The following is a 15,208-nucleotide window of genomic DNA, read 5'->3' as shown; positions in this document are numbered from 1 at the left end:
ATGTATATGACCTTATGTGCACGGTTCCAAAATCTCATTCTTATAAAGAAGAACTGGCAAGAAACTTCAAGTAGATTATATTCATTGAATATAAGAGAATTTTCATTGCATCTGATAAAGTTTTACAATTTTAGGTAGATATACATTTTAACGATATCAGAAATGACTTTAATCTTGATTTTTAAAACAAAGAATGATACTGTACCAGATAAACAAAAATTATCTGACTTTAAAAGTTCACCTCTTAAAAGTTTAAAAACGCCATTAAGTCCATTAATCTAATTTGAATCTCTTAAACATCCTCATTACGAGTATTTCTCCCGCGTCCGCTTCCATCCTTCGATTGCACCATCTCGGTCCTCTCGGCGCGTACTTTTAGATTGTACCCAACTGTCCAACAGGATGTGCCCATTGCCACATACTTGCTCCTTTGTCATCTTCGATACAGTACAATTCCCTGAGCTATTGTAAGAAAGACTATACCCATCTCAATCTAACTACACCAGATAAGCAATGTTAGTAAGGGATGGAGATATCATGGTTATAACGTTATGATATTATATTATGTGATGAAATGAACCTGTGCTATATTGATTTGTTTCGCGTATCTTCTGACGTATTTGCCGGCATTTGGTGTAATAGCTCTTTTATGAGATGCCATTGTTGGAGGAGAGATGCGTAAATCTTATTACGGTGGTTCTTATGGTGTGTCAGTCACACGTTATCAGCGCCACGGGAAATGGGAGCGCGGAACGAAAGCGTATTTTCTCCATAGAATGAGTAACGGCAGTGGATTTTTGGCCATTCGAGGGATATTAGAACTTCCTGAAACGAGAACTCGTTGGATATTGAGGTACATTAGTCTTTTGTAGACTGTAATGTTATAAGTATTTAAAATATGATGTACAAATGTAATTTTTAAAAAAATACACCAAAAAGAACATGCAAGCAGAAATATTGATTTCAACTCCAAAAGAACTCTGTAAAATACTATGCGGAAAATCAGAAAATCGAACAACTAAGATTTTTTTACAAAATAATTAATTTAATTGGATCATTAAAAAGGTTTCGCGATCAAATTAATAAGTGAAAATATTCTCCGTGAATAATAAAAAATACCGCAAAAGCTTTACCGATATTTTGCTTTTATTTTTCTGATAAGCTCTTAAGAGTGGACTTAGTCCGTCGTGTAAGTGGGATGCCGATACATACTGTATAGAGTGTTGTCTCGCTTCCACAATCACATGTGTCGTGCTTTGGAGGTCATAGTACAAATGAAGATTTTGAATTAGTACAGAATTCTTGGAACACCTAATTTATTTTCGTTTTGTGCTATGAATACTGTCTCGTTATGTTTGCCTTTCTGTGACTTGGATTCTCGAAACAAAAATTACTTTACTTATTACTTACATAAACATTTACAATTAATTTCTTCTTGGGGTTTACTTGAAGAGACCTTATTATAAATAAAAAAATTAATAATCCTCTAAAATTACGTATTATAAGTATTATATAAGCTAACCGGTGGTTTAGTCATAAATAAATCAACAAAAAAGTTCCACAGATCATGAATAAAGTTTCCTCAGCAGTTACGACTTACCAACAAGACTTGTTAAAAGTTTTTAAGTCTTTGCCCTAAAATAATAACACCGTCCTCTATCTCTGTTGTCGGCAAGAGACGAACGCTACGTATTGTAGAGCGTTCTCTTGCTCCCACCGTGACAAATGTACCTCGAGAAAAATCAAAGACTTCGTTTTAGACTTAGTCCCAAACAACAAAGAAATTCATTGGAAAATTAATTATTTATTTAAAGGTTTATCCATTCGCATTTATTTAAACTTTCATGTACATTTGTGGTACATAAGGTAGAATTAATTCCGCAAGGCATTATCTACCAGTCAACCTTAGGGTCAAATGAAGAAGCAGCTGGAATAGGTAGGAACAACAGTATAATACGAAAGAATTATTATATCTAAGTGTCTATTTATTGAGATTGCCCTCCCGTCATCTAGATAAGCGCGTGAGTAAACCGTTTTTGAATAATTTATTATGAATTCGCTTCAAGAAAGTTATTGAAATAATATGACTGAAAAATATTCTCAAATAAAATTAAATGAAAAACCTTTTGGTTTTCGTAAAATGTCAACAAGTTTTTGTTAATTATATTTCTTAAATAATTTTGCTATGCATATTTACTATGACTTTCATAAACTTGATATGCTAGTATCAAGCGAAAAAAAAAATTGGTACTTATTATTTCAATCAATGCCCCTTAAAAAATATTCTCGCAAAAATAATTATCTTTAGAACTGAAAGTCTATTAAAACGTTTCTTAAATATTTCATTGTGGAAGTTCACGGCTTATAACTTTGCTTTTAAGGGTTTCGAAGTACGTCTTAAGAGTTTCGTGGACTTGGTCGGCAGACGCTTATGTTCAAGTGTATTTGTATATGTACAATTGTGGATTGTTATAGGGGGGGGAGGCTTTGATTTTAATACTGTCTTCTTTATGCAACTGCCAAAAAGGGAGCCATGCTTTCGGATTTCTTGTTTGTGTGAGTTTCTTTGTTTTATTAAATATCTTTTGTTCACGTGTTTGTTTGGCTGTGAATTTGTGTGGATTTGTATGTAGGTGCAGGTTTGAATACAACACAAGCACGTACCATGTACAAGTACCAATGTGATTTTTTCAGTAGCTACATATGGTGTCATTACTGCGAGCCCAACTCGCTCTTGATCAGTTTTTATTTAGTTTTTGCTGTTCGGTTAATTCTTTACTGGTTGGTAACCTGGATTAGGATCTACACATTAAATAATGTATATTTTTTTGTAGGTATTATAGTTGTATTAATATTGTTTTCGAAAATCAGTCGGATTAATTTCCAATTACGGACATGATTAATTTCCTGTAATCTTCTTTCCCTTTTTCAAAATCAATTAATATTTCAGTCCTTTAATATACAATGAGAATCTAATTATTTATTGAAATAATTAATTAAATCCTGTTACACCGAAATAATATTCCATTTTTAGCAGCTTTATTATTGTAGTTCACGGATTATCGTAACTCATATACTTAGGGTTTTGGCTTATTTAACCTTATTTTACCACAAACAAAACGCACAATTATTATTTTTCTTATCTATACTTCCATACTAATATATAAAGCGGAAGAGTTTGTTTGTTTGAACGCGCTAAGCTCAGGAACTACTAGTCCAAATTGAAAAATTATTTTTGTGTTGAATAGACCATTAATCGAGGAAGGCTTTAGGCTATAAACCATCACGCTGCGACTAATAGGAGCGAAGATACAATGGAAAATGTGAAAACAACAGGGCAGGTATAAATCATAACTTATATCTTCTACCCACGGGGACGAAGTCGCGGGCAACAGCTAGTAAGACATATATACCTACCATTTGTAACTTAACTAGCTTCTTTACGCGGGTTTTCCTACTTCTCGCGTTACCTTTGTTAGTAGCAAAAACTTCCTCAAAATAAATTAAGCTGATCAAAACCAAATAGATAAATGCAGTAATCATGTCAGATATAACATAAGTATCAAAGTGTAATCAATAGATTCATTTATGAAACATGAATTTAAAGCTAATGAGATTTTTTAAAAGAGATTGGCTTCAAAAGGTAATTATTAAGTCGACTTCGTACCTTCGTTCTTTATTGCAATATTGAGTTTCATAGAGGATTTCAATTAATAACGAAGTTCAGTTTCCTTAATTTTCGTAACCATTTTCGTCAGAAATTTATTTTTCTTTTAATTCACGCCGTGGACCGAGGAAACCGAGCTTTTTTAAAACATATCCATTTTAAGTTTACTTTAAGACTAAGTGAAATGAAATATTTAATATTTGCTCCAGTGAATATGAAAGATTGGTTTTTGTATCAATAAATTGAGTTGTTGTTATTATACTTATTGTGTTGTAGTATGTCAGTCTTATATTGTTTTGAGATTTTGTGTTTTGGGTTATTAATGAAATTTCTTTTCGTGTTCTAGATCAATTTTGACACTTACGTTGCTTGTTCCTAAATACTTATCACTTGCTTAAAACGATGAAAGACAACATGGAAACAAAACCTTGCATTTTTTTGGATAATGTATATAATGTCACGTAAAAGGCCTACAGGCAGAAGTTTAACTGTTCAGGTCGTACAAAAACCATACAAAAAAGGGAGCATCCTAAAATAGACCTCTATATTTAAAATCTCAAGTCGCCTCTCCTAATATTAGCACAAGCACATCACTCATTCTCGTCAGAGCTGCGTTCGACATTATCAAAAATTCTCATAAGTCACCCCTGATTTATGAAACCTGTCCGTTCAACGTAACGACCCTTTCAAAATACTTCAACTAATTAAAAATTCTTAGCTCAAGAAGACGTGACGGGAGGCTTTTGATGCGTGAAGGTATTCTTTTAAAGTTTTTCAAAGGTAATTTGGGTTGGATCATGTATTGTGATGTGTGGAGATCGATGATTCATTCATTACGTTTGTATCTGTTTTGTATGAATGTGTCTTGTCTCCGAACCTTTTAACAGTGTTCCATCATTTAATTTCTGGCAAATTTATTGAAAGACAGTCACTACCGTTATTCGGAGTGTTATGCAACTCATGTGGTGGTTTAAAAAATGTATTCGAATTTATTTGTTACACAAAATGCTGAAATTCTGTTTACTAGTAAAAAATACTTCTAAATTCTTCTAAAAATACAGTTACTTAGCTACAGCTAGTTAAACTGGAAGCCGACCCCAACATGTTTACCTAAGATGATGATTAAAAAAATATTTTTTTATCCACGAATTCCTACAAAGTAACACTTTAATTGAAAGCTAGGCTAAACGCTGTGGCTAAGTGAAACAGCTATATTCGCAAGAATGCAAAATTCAAATGCATGCGCCTATTAAAAAGTCCTCTAAAGATTTTTTACAATGTCTCGGTTGTTTGGTCTCGAGGGGATTTTCAAATAAACAATTGATGATCGCTGTCCCTGGTTTTATGGCACATAAAACTAATACCTCTACAATGTTATTTGATGTTCTTTTGATGGTCGTGCCATGGACCATTACGTTGGAGCCAATTCAATTACCTATTGGGCAGTAAATTGTTGAATATTGTATTACCTTCGTTACTTTTACCATTTTAAAGGTTCGGTTTAAGGTTGACAGGATTTAAAAAATTTAAAGCAAGATATTTCCACGTCCCAAAAAAACTCAATTATTTTGTCCCTGTCATCATCGCCCTAGCCTTTTCCCAACTATGTTGGGGTCGGCTACCAGTCCAACCGGTTTCAGCTAAGTACCAGTGTTTTACAAGGAGCGACTGCCTATCTTACCTCCTCAACCCAGTTACCTGGGCAACACGACACCCCTTGGTTAGACTGGCTGTCAGACTTTGATTAGTCATCTTGTATATAGTATATTATTAATTGTTTTTCGTGGAATAGAGGGAAATGAGCTCTCATGATTTAAGATAGAAATACGGATCTAAAATGTTTCCTTAAGCTGTGACTACTAGGACCCAAAGGAGGAAAAATTACCTTTTTTTTTGGACCGGCAAGAAAAAATGGCGCGAATAAATATAGTCGTTCTAGAGGAGTTTTGCTGGAGGTCATCAACCTTTATCTAGTAATTTTGTGCGACGATTAGCAAACCACAAGATAGCTTGCAGACCACATAATGAGTGCTGAGGCACCTCATGGTGACTCCTAGGAATGCCAAGGTTTTTTACCGCGCTCTACTTTAAGAGTTAAATAGATTTTTCTTAAGGGCTGCCGAGAATATCATTTTATGATGTTTAATAGGGGATCGAAACTGCGACACGTCATCTACTCGCCACGACTCGGCTCGACCGATTTTTATCACACATATAACTCGCATATAATTCACATTTAACTCAAAAAACCCTTTCCTTGATAAATGCTTTATTTATTTTTAAGGATCTACATATGTACACTTAAAATAAATACTAAAAACAAAGACAATAATTAAAGTAATCTATCAAAAAAAAACTAAATAAAAATCGCTCTATCCGTTCCGGAGCTATGATGCCCCAAATAGATATGTCAAACTCATAACACCCCTTTTTTGCGTCGCTGTTTTAGAACCTTAAAACAACTCGCGTATAAAGAATATCCTTAATGAAAGCCTGCTGAGTAACCCTAGTGCTTTCCAGTTTCCATTACCCTACATTCAGGTACCTTCGCAAACAATTAAGCCTTAATGACTTAACACAAATCTGTAGTAATATTATAAATGCGATGTTTTGAATGGATGGGCGGACGTTACGTCATAACTACAGGGCTGGTTCTCGATTGTGGATGAGGCTTGGTACGTATTAAGTTTAAAACCTTAAATAGTCATCTTAATATGTAAACGTATGTGAAATACCATTTAACTGCGGAAGAACCTCAAGACAACTATAGGTCTGAAATTGCATGTTTGAGACATAGCTAATATCAAGGTTATCATATTTATTTTTTTAAAGTTTTAGAAATACGAAGTATTTTCTTTCTTGTTCATTATTACGTTTCGTTACCCACTTGGACCCCAAACCTGTAAAATGATCTTATGCAATTCATTTTTTCTTTGTTAGACTTTTTTTATTTATTATTAAGGAACTTTGTGGAAAAGCGAATATACTTGAACTATAAATTACGCAGAAGTTAAAGCTACACGAGAAAAAAACAAAAATAAAAAAGAATTGACTACTGCTGAACGCTATGATTGATACCTTACACAGTACACACGATCTCTGTTAGACTTTGGAAATAAGTATTGCGCAAGCACACCCGCAAAGCAAAACTAGTACAAATCAAACTAAGACTTCATTGTACTGTGAGGTCACTTATTAATAAGCACAAGTGTGGGAACCGACTGGGACTAGGTTCGATAATTGATGGCTCAATTAACGTATTTGTTACGCCCTTGGCTTGTGAACTTAAAGGCAAAGGTTCCAACTTCTGCGTAGTTTAATTATTTGACCCACTTTCAGGAATATGGTCAATATTGACATAGGTAAGTTATGTATAAAAATTATCAAGAAATAAAACTACTTTGATAGTAACTGTCGTGAGAATGATTCATTATTAAATGATGTAACAGTTTACGCACGCGTATTTATCGGGGTAGCCCGACTAGTTTTGGACCCAAGCGGAGTCCTTAATCATGAGCAGACGCGGCGGGATTTATTTTTAGATTTGAATTTCCGAAGTTTCGACACCTTTGCAAGTATCATGGTCATGGCCCGCATCCGTAAAAGTAGTTTATTCAAATGTCTAACATTCGCGTAAACTTAAGAAACCATTAATTATCAAGATTTTTTATGTGATTTCTTTGGTTTTTTAAATGCTTGTGTGAGTAGAAATTCTCGAAAAAAAGGTTGTAGTTGAAATACCAGCATTTTATATGATTTTCTTTTCACACGGTAGGGAAAACTAGTATACAACGCCATCTTGTGGATTTTATCTTGTGCTGATTTTTGTCGAACATAGTTACGAACACTCCCGACCAATAAATCTTTTATTAAAGGACTTCTATTTTAATTGGCAGTTATGAATAGAAAATAAAAATAAAAGCAGCGTATTTTCTTGGCCGTATGTATTTATCCAAGCCTTACTTATAAAACATAGGCCTTACGAAAGATAAATGTGCCTAGACTTAGGTGTAATTAGGGTAAAGGATATATAAGAAATATGCTTAAGACATTTCTAGATAAGCACCTATATTTTTTGTACTGTATAGGGCCTAGCTTACCCTAAACTTACGATACATAAAACGTTTTAGTGATTTTTTCTAAGGGATCGAACAAATTGATAAATAAAAAGGTGTGTTTTTTCTTTATTTATTTTTCCTAACATAAGTTATCTCGATATATTTATATACTGCCTTAATAAAATGCTTCTAAAATAACGATGTTACAACTATTATTTTGCAATTTTTATTTTTTGAAACGAGTCTCTCAAAGGAGGACGAGATGGCTCGACATAATTTTTCGTAAAATATAAAGCAGTACTTACGTCACTTGTTATTCGCAAGCTTCGCATGGGTATTTAAATTTTAATCAAAATTTGTTTAGCACTTCAAGAGAACTGAGAACTGGAATCCACAAAGCAATCTAGATTCCAGTTGCATCATATTATCGCTTTCTTATCTTATGAGTGTTATTTTTAAAATCCCTTATTCACTAAAATGCACCAAAAGTGAGCGAAAAGTTTGAATATGAACCTAGGTACGTTGGTAACGTTACGAAATTTCTTTGACGTGACGAAGACGCGTTTCACCACCAAATGTGTCCGCTCTATTTGAAATAGGAGAGACGAATGAAGAATAACAAGTTAGGTGTGAATATCATTAAGATATTTATCATATAATGGTAAGCAGAAAACGTAGCAGTCATTAAAATACTTACCGAGGGATATACAGTATATTTTCACATTATTATCTATTGCGTATTACTTTGCAATAATTTGTTTGTTTCGTTCCAAAAGATGAAGAAATAAAATTTAATTTATGACCCTATCAATGATTCCTTTTTTCTGACAAGGTTTGTAAGACCAGTCACCAGGCTCTAAGCTGGTGACAGATACTAAACTGACGGCGAAATATTAATAATTTACTTACGTTTTTCGCTTTACACTTTACACTTTACACTTTTTGCGTTTTATTTTATTGACCACCAAGTAAGATTATAAAGCAGCCAATTCAATACTTTAGTTTCATATGTTCCAAAGCAATAACAGTTGATTTTATTGTAACTTTAAAACCATTTCGCATGGTCCTGTAACACAATTTCAATTTGTACAAATTTTGATCTTGTAGTTTCCTTCATTGCAGTCTTATTACATGTCTTCATCTAGCCAAGACAATAGAAACGTCAGAATTAATTATCTATGCCACCACAGTCTAGACATAAATCTACCATTTTAGAAGCACACGTACTGTTATTAAGGGTTGCCAGACTTTGAATTTTCGGCAAAGTTTGAACGTTGCCCACAATTGTTCTATATTCAGTGTTACCATGTGATAAAATTATGTAACTTTGGTAGCAACTATGTACGTGTTTTGTAAGTAATTAAAAAGTTATACTGAGTTAGTTACGAGTTGTTTTATTCTTTTAATACTTTAACCTTTTATGAAGAATAGTTAGAGATTATATTATTGTGATAATAGGCATGTAATAATTTGAGTGTTATATTGTGTGTATTATTGTTTAAGTAGTTAAACGGAGAAGTAAAAGCAGTATACGAAATATTATTTTATTTCTTTTATACAAAAAATAAAAATTGGCGTTCATGGCATTACTAGCTTCAGCTGTGATCGCGGAAATGCTTTACATTAATCACCTGGACGGGCGACAAATACATAAATAAACCATCAAACGCCATGGCGGTCAGCAGTGACCGACAAATAATACAGATGATATTGCTTAGCAAGCAACGTGTGTAAAATAAATTCGACCGATCTAATTACATCCATATTATCTTCTCAAATCTTTAATGATGACGTTAATGATAGCAGAAATTTCACTCGACTGCAGGGGTACCTACCTGTATACTATGATAAGTCAATAACATAAACTTCAATATTACAATACAACAGCCCTACATGAAGCTACACACGAGATAGTATCTCGAGATGCAATGCTGTATAAATGTAGTTGATGAGACCGCCTCTGCGGATAATCACATCCTCTTTAATGAAATGTTGCTCGTACAGACGTACAGTCAGCGACGCAAGCCGATGAACAATGAAATGTAAAATTCTATTTTGAGGTGAAAATTATTTATCGACGTTGGGAAAATTTTATCGTCACGTGTCACTTTTTTTTAATCTTACTAATCTATTAAAAGGATGAATATGAGCAGAGCCTGTGCCTCGAGCGGGGTCGACGCGACATCTTAATTTTTTTTAAAGTTTTTTTTTTATTTTATTAATCCGTTCCATTTAACTTTTACGTGTCAAGTATGAGTTGGAGTCGCGAAACCAAAGTTTTCAGACTTATAGAATAGAAAAAAAAACCAAATTTGCAAAAAAAATCGTTGTTCAGTTTTTTTCATAACCCTTACTAGTTATTCCATTTTATTTTGCGTTTTTTTTTAATATTTTATGTTTCATTTTACTATCTGGTTTTAATTTATGTTTAAGTATCAATAAGTCCAATTAATACAGCATTAGCCTCTTAAACTGTTTTTATTATAAAAGAGTTTTTTTCACTCTGCTATGTTTAGTTCTTGCATACTTATTTGTTGAATATGTCATGTAAATTTAATACGGTTTTCAGAGTTTTGTTGCTGTCTGTACCTTCATGCAGAATGAGGTCGAAGATCATTCTTATGATTGTTACAGCGGGATTTATCTGGATTAGACACTATCGTTTCGTAATCTCCCTTGTAGATATGTTCTGTATACGAGGAAACGTGTCGTATTATTTAGAGTAATGTTTTCATGTGATTTTTTGGCTTAATAATAATACTAGCTTACTACTGTTTCACTGTTGGGCGGAGGCCTCTTGGCGTATAGAAAAGTGTTTTTTACATTAAATGAAAGTTTTTGTTGAAGAAGTCAAGAAAAAAACAATATTTTTCTAAATCTTTCAGTATCATTCAAAAAGCTAATGTCATACAATGAGTTAATTTAAGTAAAAGTTCTAATGACAATACGAAAGCTACAAAAATTACAGTCTTTTTAGAAACAGCTCATAATTATAGAGGTCACGTCATCACTTTAATGACACCTTCACTTCACATCACACCTGTCAAAACCCAAAGATTATTCTAAAACAACTGACTGTAGTTTCGAACCTTTAATACTTACCTACCCACTATCCCAGTACCATCATTGTGTATAACAAATAATCGCGGGCCAAGCGTGCGTTATCTACATCACGGAGCGAGGGCGGCGTGACGAGAAACACCCGACAAGGGGCAGGGGTGATGGGGGGGGGGAATCTATGGGACCATCTACCTTGGCTTTGGATGTATTGAGGTGGAGCTTAAGATTTAAAAGTGTGTTAAATTAGGACCATGAGGGATATAGCCTGTTGGAATCACTCAGCTCATTCTATAGTTTATTGCAGTCTTTGCCTGGGGACAGGTATTTTCCAATCACAAATGCTCAAGGATAGACAGACAAATATACTTCTTATTCTTTCCATATAGTTTGTTTACAACCTGGTGTCAACGCGCGTACGCATCTGAAATGGCTTCACAAGTTCACACACCATTGTAAAAATATATTTATTTGTTTTATGTCTTCCGCGGTAAGGAATTTAATCCTTTTGTCGAAGAGGGTTTCACAAGCATACAAATCACGTGCACAAAGACACCCAGACTCAGAAAAATCATTCATGGATCACACAAATGCTTGTCCTACGCGGGGATCGAACCCGCGACACGACGCACCCTGTGGGTTTGGCGTGGTGACCTCAACCTCTGCTATCTATGTTTGTCATTTCGCTTCCCTTTATATGTATATTAGAAAAAAAAAACTAATCCACTATTATCACACATTTAATAAACAATATATACAAAACAACAATCAGCATACAACATCTACATCCAGTCGCTTCACCATTGACATACCGGTCTGCGACGGTCGTACGATTATTGCACAACTCCCGCGCAACCAGTTACAGATCTTGATATTGAACGGTCTTTGAACTTGTTATGTTGTCTACTTTGTTGCAGTGATGTGGACTAGTTCGTACCCCCGGTTTTGGTTGCAATTTACTATTTACGTAATAGTGTTATAACATACAAATATTTTAAATTTTCTTCACGGATGCTTTATTTACTGTCTTCAATTCATAATGTTAAATCAATTTCTGTATCCTTTCAAATTATCCTGTATTTTGTTTGCAAAAAATAAAATAAATAATTTAAAATTAACGGGGATCTCGTATGAAAAAATATTACTAATTGATTCTGTTCAAATTAAAGGCTAAATGAAAAAAAAAATGATTTCGATAAAACACAGATTTTATAAGAACCAGCCTGCTATGACTTTCACTTTACCACGTTTCGCCAAACCAACAAATAATACCGTTACCGTAATAACACCGTTTTCCCTCTGTCCTCAGGTAAACATCGCCACGTTCCCGGATTTGTCTGCTTTTTCTAAAAGTAAGTGTTCAAAGTCAAAGCCCAATTACGACACGTCATGCGTCCCACTTCGTCTGACGATGGCTTTTACAACCAGTGTAGCGACATCCAAAAATCTTTGAACCCCATTGACAAGTTTACACGAGGTGTGATGTATGTTGACGTTGAAAGGCAGCAATGTATGTGCTGACACCTGATGTAGTCGTATGTAGTGTAGGGGATTTTCGTACGGTTCGATAGCGATTTCTTTTGCTGGAAAGTTAAACGTATCGTGGTGATATTTGCATGGAGAGTACGAATACAAGTTTTACCTTAAACTGGCGTAGCTAGATCTTGAAGCTACGACTTGATAATTTACTTCTAAGTTGGTCACCAGCTGCTGAAATGTAGAGTAGAATTCGAATGTCTCATTGTTTTTCTATTTTATTACTAACCTTTCCGAAACATATTTTGAGTATAGGATTTAGACACAGCATAGCTATGAAAAATACGACTAGAACTACAAATACATTTTCAGTCGGGTAAAAGTTTAGCTGTAACAATTTAACTAACCGAGCGTATTCCGAGCACTTTTTTAAGTCCTACAAAAATGTAAAAAACATACCAAGGAGCACATTTTACGTATTTTATTCATAGTTACTACATAAAATTATAACGATAACCAGAAGGCAGGTTCAAAGGCACAATTTGCTCTATTAAAAATATCCGAGCAAACTTTCAAACGCACCGCATCATTGTGTTGAGTTACAAAGGGCAGGGAACGGAATAGGGTTGGGAATTACGCCCGGTAATACTGTAGCCACGATTTACGAAATTCAGATAGTTGTTCCTTTCAGCAATGTTCATTTTATGTGGCCAGTACAGCAATTTACCGTGTACGTCCTTATTTTGTTTTTGCCTCATTGTTTCACTGCAAATTCTTTCCGGTTTGACGTTTGTCTCAATGTTCGCTACTTTTACTATTGCCTGTTTGCTGTACTACGACAGGGAAAATGTCTTCCTACTTTTGGAATTTCTGTTTTTGTTAAAACAGAAACCCTTGCTAAAGTCCAATTAGACAGTGTCGCTTCATATTTAACATACTTACACAGTATTTTTCAGAAAGATACCTGTTTTTTTTTGTAAATAATTTTCTTTTTAAATAACAATAAAAAATATAAATTACATTCAATAAAAACTCTATTACATCATATTATCATATCCAGTCTCAAAAGTTAACATACAGTTCACATTTACAGGGAAAACAATATCATAATTTAAATTGAATATCTCAGCTGAGCTGCAGATGTAGGACATTTAGCTTCGTATGTAAGACGTGTAATTACCATAACTTGTCATGCAAGTCGCGGCTTGGTGTCATCGCATATATAAATAGAAGGGAATTTCCTAATGCGATGCTATACACCATACACCGAGAATATACACCCAATTACAGCTTCGGTGTTTGGTGTAAGTGTGAGACATTTATTTCAAGACTCTGTTGTTTGAATCAAATGGTTCATTAATCACTTTACGACAGTTAAAGACCTTTAAACATTAAAAAAGCCTTATAATTTTACGTGACAGTCTGTAAGAATGATTGCTTATTTTGTAAGCAGTATCAATAGTCAAGTAAGTATCAGACATTGATGTCATCATTATTAACAGCCTTGAATAACCTTCTGCTGGGGATAGGCCTTGCTGGTCGTAGTCACAACAAATTCGATCAATGCAAAAGCGATAGTTTTGTTTGATATCGGTCGATTAAAGACTTTAAACAATATTGATTGAACGATTATAGCAAACGTTATATATAAACAGTTTATTACATAAAAAATAACTAGTAATTACTGAGATTTTGTAATAAAAACATAACAAAAGATTGTGACTCACAGACAGACGGAAACAGAAAATATACAAATATATCATAGATTACTAATCAAACACAATGCAATACTAATATTAGATCTAGATAGAATTGATCTAGATAATATTTCAGACCTTGTTCTATAAATGTAACTAATGTCAAACTGTAGTGCGATTGTGTTTTGTTATAACCTCTCACTTACCTTCTAAAAATATAATAATGTCATTGTAGGACTTTTTTATTAGAATTTCACAATTCTGATAAACCACTCGAATTTAATTACCAGAATTGGACGTTTGAGTGTTAAAATAGGTGAAAGACTATCCAATGGAAAAAATGGGCTTTGTGTAACGTAATGTGAATACTTCACTGACTTTATTTGTGCTAAATAGTATCGCTCGTATCACTTACACTGACGTAAAAACCGTTCAAATGCGATTAAAATACTGAATTTAACAACCTAAAAAAAAGTTGAGTTAAAAAGTAAAACATACAACCTTTAACAGCACCAATCGTTGTTCAACGTCGATTTTAATTTTTATTATAGCAGCAACAGATATACTCCATCTGTGACTCTACACAATCTGGATGCGAGCAGCCGAAGGTAGATCTCAATGGCGTGCAATTGGGGAGACCTATGTCCAGCAGTGGACAAATATGGGCTGATGATGATGTGACAATCAGTTATCTAACTATCACGGGTTTTAAGATATCTTTAGTCTGATGACAGTCACAAGGACAGACGGACATACGGACAGACGGTGAACTGAACAGACAGCGGAGCCTCAGGATTATATTTTTACTCCTATTAAAAGCCCTCAAAAAAAAAACCCTAGAAAAAAAACTATAGTTATGTAAAATATTATGAATCTCGCTTTAGTCTGTCCTAATTATAATAGTAGTTATATTCACTGTAGCCGCCAACGAGACTGTTAATTAACTAAAACTGTTCATGTGATGATTAATAAATTAGCAAAGGACGTTAAAGGCATGCAACATACGTGTTTCATTCCGCATTAGTTTTTATTAATTAGTAATTTTATAAGGGACTCGAGAGGAAAATTATTTCTACAGTTTTATGTTGCGTTCCCTGCTTTGGTGAAAGTTTATTTATAAAAGTGGAGATGAAATTGTTATTTATTTTAAAACTGTAAAAAATGATAAATGTGATGATGTAGTTTTTGTGACAACACGATCATTAGTTCTGTGTCTGTGTTTTATCTATATTATGTATGTATATATAATTATG

At 33.8% G+C, this 15,208-nt stretch overlaps 2 protein-coding genes across 6 annotated transcripts in view; one reads left to right on the top strand and one right to left on the bottom strand.

Moving 5' to 3' along the window:
- Nucleotides 1-10,060, bottom strand: part of LOC113503783 — a 71,755-nt gene extending 61,695 nt beyond the window's left edge. The window contains exon 1 of the mRNA XM_026885875.1: nt 8,635-10,060. The gene's annotated coding sequence lies outside the window, so the exon portion shown is untranslated. The remainder of the gene's footprint in view (nt 1-8,634) is intronic.
- Nucleotides 1-15,208, top strand: part of LOC113503782 (Ig-like and fibronectin type-III domain-containing protein 2) — a 133,945-nt gene that overhangs the window by 25,942 nt on the left and 92,795 nt on the right. Inside the window, exon 3 of one of the 5 annotated variants that reach the window (XM_026885870.1) lies at nt 12,092-12,134. The exons of the other annotated variants lie outside the window; for them this stretch is intronic. The gene's annotated coding sequence lies outside the window, so the exon portion shown is untranslated. The remainder of the gene's footprint in view (nt 1-12,091; nt 12,135-15,208) is intronic. 5 annotated transcript variants of the gene reach the window in all.

Source organism: Trichoplusia ni, chromosome 20 (genome assembly GCF_003590095.1).
Source record: "Trichoplusia ni isolate ovarian cell line Hi5 chromosome 20, tn1, whole genome shotgun sequence".
In the NCBI taxonomy this organism is placed as follows: domain Eukaryota; kingdom Metazoa; phylum Arthropoda; class Insecta; order Lepidoptera; family Noctuidae; genus Trichoplusia; species Trichoplusia ni.
Note: the sequence above shows the minus strand (reverse complement) of the source record. Positions and strands in the feature narration are given on the sequence as shown.